At 39.4% G+C, this 5,697-nt stretch overlaps 1 protein-coding gene across 2 annotated transcripts in view; it reads left to right on the plus strand.

The window, feature by feature from the left end:
• Positions 1-5,486: 5,486 nt before the first annotated feature.
• Positions 5,487-5,697, plus strand: part of HNRNPA3 (heterogeneous nuclear ribonucleoprotein A3) — a 24,446-nt gene continuing 24,235 nt past the window's right edge. The window contains exon 1 of one of the 2 annotated variants that reach the window (XM_019522995.1): positions 5,487-5,546. The gene's annotated coding sequence lies outside the window, so the exon portion shown is untranslated. The remainder of the gene's footprint in view (positions 5,547-5,697) is intronic. The other variant, XM_019522998.1, reaches the window with a different exon arrangement.

The raw sequence follows: 5,697 nt of genomic DNA on the forward strand, positions 1-5,697 counted from the left end.
GCTATGTACAACAATACTCAGAATTAGGAAACTGTGTAAATTCAGCTTGGGAGAAAAAGTAAGAGACTTCCCATGTTTAGCATTCAGAAAAAAGACATCTTGAACCAACTCATTTTAATCCAGCCCCAGATGTAACGGTAACTATTGGATGAATGCAGATCACGTGCTTGAACTGTGCAGATCTGAAAACTCCTCCCAAACCCAGATCTGCATTGCAGTCAGGGAAGGAACAAGATTTATTTTCTCTTCCCTGCTCATATGCACAGCTATGTAGACAATTAGAAAATCCACCTGCATCTTTACCTCAGTAAGCTACAGCCTGTAATGTTTACTATTTATCTCATTATACAATTATTTCTTCCAGTTATTTATCACAGAGAATCAATATGAAATGCAGCTAAGAAATCAGGTATATTCATAAAATTACTGAAAATACTTTTGATTTCATGAACAGCAAATTTCTCACCTGATATACCCTCAGTCTCTCTCCTTTGGTAATATTACCTCTATAAATTCCTCATTCCGATTCATGGATCATTGTTTGGTATCTGAAGCTCTCTTCTTTCCTGTACAAAGAACAAGCACACTAGTTAACTATCAGTCAAGAAAAATTATATTTATGTTTTGCCTCTTTGAATGTTGTGGTGATTTCCGTACGTATATATTAGCAAAGATGGCTCTAGATACATTGGCACCCCCAGCACAGTTAGCCTGCATCTAACTGTGCTTTGCTGTTGTATTAAGATACCACAGTTGAACTAAAGCAATTGAAAAGCTCCCCATTTTTGTCCCCTAACAAAACACACCTCCTTTGACTGTGTCTAAATTTAAAAGTAATTGTTAGCTAGCATATTCTATTCAACATACTTAAAAAGTGTACTGTACAAAAAGTAAGCTACCTTTAACAAAACAGTGGCCTAGGATAGCTCAGCCAGTTTAGCATATGATAAAATACACAATACCATGTCTACATTAAACTTCAAATTTGTTAGCTAACTTATTCTAACACCATATCATTAAACTCCATTCTAGAAAGTTTTGGTTATACAAGAAGTCTCACTTTCCTGTAACTCAGACACAAAAAAGCAACTTTGTGCATGCACAAATCTACCTTTTTGCCCTTTACAACAATGTAATAGTAGTTAAGGAGTGAGTCTGCCTTTGCCTTATGTCAGAGATGTTGTTCACTGTTCAGTAAACACTAATAGGTCCTAGGAAAACATACTTGAAGAACAGTTTTTCTTTTCATTTTTTTTGAGAGAGACTGATGCTTATTTAGTTCAAAGAAGAAAAGGCATACGAGACAGACTAAAAGGAGAAAAGAGACTTAGCTAGAGATAAGACCGCAAAATCTAAACCATAAATGACTTAAGATTTTACTAAAGTTCACTAAAGTAACTGGAAAGAGTTATCTACAAAGTTTATATAAATTACAATGAACCAAAATGCAGAGCTATTTCTGTATACTGTGAAGGCTAATTATAGAATATGCATACTTGTATGTATGTGTGCATGTATGAATATATATGTAAAATCTTTAAAATATTAAACAATATAGAAAATGTTTTAAAAATTGTTTCCTGTGTGAAAGGAAACAAAATATATAGTATTTTCAAGGGAAGAAACCAGTTCAAAAATACTTTTAGTTGAGCTAGCTGCTGAGTATATAATATTCTTTGTTCATTATTAAAGCCTCATGAGAGTCACAGCAGCCAGAAAGGTCTCTTGGGGAACAGAAGTCATGTGCTAGTCTATTTGATTGTGTGTGCTTTCTTGGTCACAGTTTCAGGAGGTATTTGTTTGGGATTTGTCTATTGTGTTTTTGAGGGTTTGGGAAAAATAAATACAGAAATAAAAACTAAAATGTTTTTTAAAAAGCAAGCAACATTTAAAATAGAACAAGAATTTTACCTTTTTCAGGGTTTCAGCCTCATTCCTAGTGTCATTTTGGCTCTAGGCATTTTAAAATTATTTGAGTGAAGGGAATGTTTACAGTCTGCACTGTATAAAAGTGAATATACTTATGACTACCAAAATTTGAACACATTTACACACAGCATATGTTCCTGCCGTTGCTCAAAGAAACTTGGCCAATAAAATAATATGTAGACATCAAAATAATGGGTTATATGTAAAAGGAGCAGAAACTATAGTTTATTATATAATAGTTCAAGGTTCTGCCATAGCAGATTAATTTAACGGTGATTAATTTAAGTATTCAATATCCCTTTAATCCAGGAAAAGTATGAGATATTGACCAATCTACTGCCTTTCAAACTCATTTGAACTCTCTATGGTACTGAGGCCTACAATGGAAAGAATACATTTCATGGTTTTTCTAAAATAAGATATTCTAAGGTACTTAAAACAATTAATCTGCTGCAAGATTACCAGATGCTTTTTAAAATCAATATGGAGGCTATTTGTTTCTGTAACCTCAGAGTGACCAAAAAATACAGGTTTAGTTTAGTGAATTAATGTACTAGCTTTTACTTCTAGAAACCAAGGTTCTAAATGGTGGTCACATCCTACTATCTCATCAAAACAATAAACATATTCACCAAGAATGTTTGTAGATTTACAAACACAAAGAAAAAAAATCTATGAAATTCATGTGCATGCACACTTGAAATAGTTTCTCATCCACAATTCTTCATTTTACAGGCTTAGTTAGTTTATTAAATAAGATCTAAGCCAAAATAAGTGAGAGGAGACAAACAAAAACTCAGGCACAGAAAACTGCAGGAGTTAAAGGCAGTCTTTTCATTTAGGGTCCAAATGAAAATAAAACTACAACTCTCAGGTTTACCATTGCAAATAAGAGCTGCACATTTGTTAAAGCAGCAAGGAAAAAAAGGGGGAGCCAGCTTAGCTGCTTCCCTTGGTAGCTGCTGCTGCATAACAGAAAGAGAGAGGAAGTAAAGCCCTGGAAGAGCAGATAAAAATAACTATGTACTTAACATTACGTTTCTATCTAAGCAAAACCCTTGCATTAAAAACATTAGAAAATTATATTCTGTAATTCTCCAGTTATTGAGGCCAGGTCCATTATCATCTTATATCTGGGTATACATCATCACAACCCAATTATACAAGGGCAAAATTGTATGCCTAATTCCAAGATTCGGTTGTTTCATCTCAGCTGGTTTCTTAGCCCTACTTTCTGTTCTGGTAAGTTACTGGTATAATGTTGAAACACCAGCAAGGTAAACTGAATGCAGTGTTCCCATTCCAATCTCATCATATTTTATCACTATTCTAGATCTGTGAAAAAAACTACAGAGAGTGAAGGATAACCATGAATTGGGACCACAGAATACATACCTGATCTGTCTTTAGATCTGCAACACTGGCAAATCACACAAGGATGTGTCAGTACCAAGCACTATTTTAAACCATTTATACTTCTAGTATTCTAGGGATAACAGCAGGCAACATATGAAAATTAAACATTCTATAAAAGGAATGAGTCCTAACACAATAATGTCTGAGAAACATCATGAAAGATAGGGGAAAATATAAAGAAAATATTAGGAAGCTTATTTTATTTAATTCATGCTTTATATTAGAAGTTTGAGCTTTCCTCTTTAACATTTTGTTAAGCTACATACATTAGTATTATATGATCACACAATAGGAACTGATAAACAACCATTACTTCTCTCCCATTCCTTTCTTATGAGTGTTACTACTCCATCCCAAGAAGATGAGATGGTGCTTACCCCTAGCAGGAACCAACAGCAGATCTTTTACTATGCCTATGAGATTTTTTCAAGCATTTGGTCAGTACTTGCCACTGTGACAGTTTAACATCTTTGTTGCCCACCCTACAGTGCCCAAATGCTTCAGAATCATGGTAAGAAAGAATATGAATGAAACAAAAACACACAAATAAAAACATGTGATTTGAAGACACAGCTATTTAAAGATTCTTGTTGTTGTTATGTGTTTGCTGCTTTAGGTTTGCTTGCTTGTTTGTTTTTTAATTCCTGATATTGAGACTTAAGCTATGGGGAGGTTGCTTTGATTTCCAACAGCCAGTAATAGCCACAAAGCAGCCATATGTCATCCACTCTCTCATGGAAAACAGTTGGAGTATATAAAAGCAATCTGAACACAACCCCTTCCAGTTCTAGTCTTTTCCCAATGCTAGCTGCAGAAGATAAATCATCTTTATACCAGCTGAAGACTCCTACCTGGTTAAGGGGAACCTATGTTTAGCTAGCAAAATTCAGTTTCTGACCTTTTTACATCAAGCTGAAAAATCTGCCCTGAATCAGATAAAGTTTAATAGCTCAAAATTTTATGTGAGACTATATCTTAAATATATGTAATGTATAACAGGTAGTCATAAGATATTAAAAAGGCAGGGGGGTCAAGTGTTTTTCTCTAAACTTTGTTGGTCATTGGGTTCAAAACAGTTTTGTAAAGAGAAAGATTAAACACAAAATACCAGTTAAATTACAGGCTATGCTAAAACAGCAAAGAACATAACTTGTAACTGTTTTCCTATACACATCTATTTATCCACAACTTTCCCTACAGCTTTCTTACTCAACCTTTTTCTACAGCCTCACCTCACCTGCACCTTTTCCAATAAAACCACACCCACAAGCCTACCCACCCCCAATAGCTTTTCTTGTGTCCTTAAATAAGGGGAAATAAGGACATTGAAAAGGGATAAATACGGACTCTGGGGGCCCTTTCAGTTACATGGGTTAGTTAAGTTAGAGTATCCTACCAAAATGGCTACTGTTACACTCAGAGATGAGAAAGATACTCAAGACTATAGGCGAAGAAAAGAAGATGACTATTACAGGTGGAATAATAATTATTTTTCTTGTGGGTTTGCCTTGGGGGGAGAGTATCCTCACTCCAGAGTGTAAGGAATCACCTGCTCAGGTTTCCACTACTTGCGTTTGCCTTTCCACTCTGTATCTTGCAAACCAGTTAAGGTCTCTAGCTTCACATTTGGTAAATGCAAGTGAAGAGGCGTGGACTTCTGAGGGCCATCTCTCTTATTGGACCAGGTATGCAGTTGGGATAAGGTGGGACGAGGCTGGGAGAGGAAAACAGTCTTCTTCAAGACGGAGCTGTAGGACGCAGGGCACCGCGCGGGGTGGGGCAGACGCACAACTATCAGGGAAGCGGCGCAAGGGGCCACCACGTCCCGCCACAAGGGGCAGGCCGAGAGCCTGTGGCAGGAGTTCGCAACGGGCGACTGCGCTCCTCCGCTGCCCCCGAGGCCTGGGCCTGCGCTGCTGGGAGCGCGTGGCCCGAGTGCCTGGCGGGTCTCGTGACAATGCTGGGCCCGAGTCCCGGGGGGCGCAGGCGGGGGCGCTTCATGACGGGGGTCGGGAAGGGGTGACAACGGCTCCGTGGATAGCAGCCCGCGTCTCCCACTAGGCGTGGGCACAGCCCTGACCGAGCACGAGGGGCCGCCCAAGCCCAGGCCCCGGAAGGGCGGTCGGGGGGAGGTGCCGCGCTCGCGGGAGGCCCCGGCTGGCGCCTGCGCTGTTGGGGCCGGCGGCTCCCACCTTCAGCGCGTGAGTGTACGGGAACCTGACGGGCCGGGTAGGAAAGGGCCTGCGCCGCCGTCCTGGGGGAGCGTCTGCAGCGCGGGGCTGGCCTCAGGCCTGGGCCAGGTGTTCGTGGAACCGGGCCTTGAGGTGCCGCCGGCCTTCCCGACGTGGGGGG

This window comes from Gavialis gangeticus, unplaced genomic scaffold, assembly GCF_001723915.1.
Source record: "Gavialis gangeticus isolate Ggan-Ray unplaced genomic scaffold, GavGan_comp1, whole genome shotgun sequence".
Classification (NCBI taxonomy): Eukaryota; Metazoa; Chordata; order Crocodylia; family Gavialidae; genus Gavialis; species Gavialis gangeticus.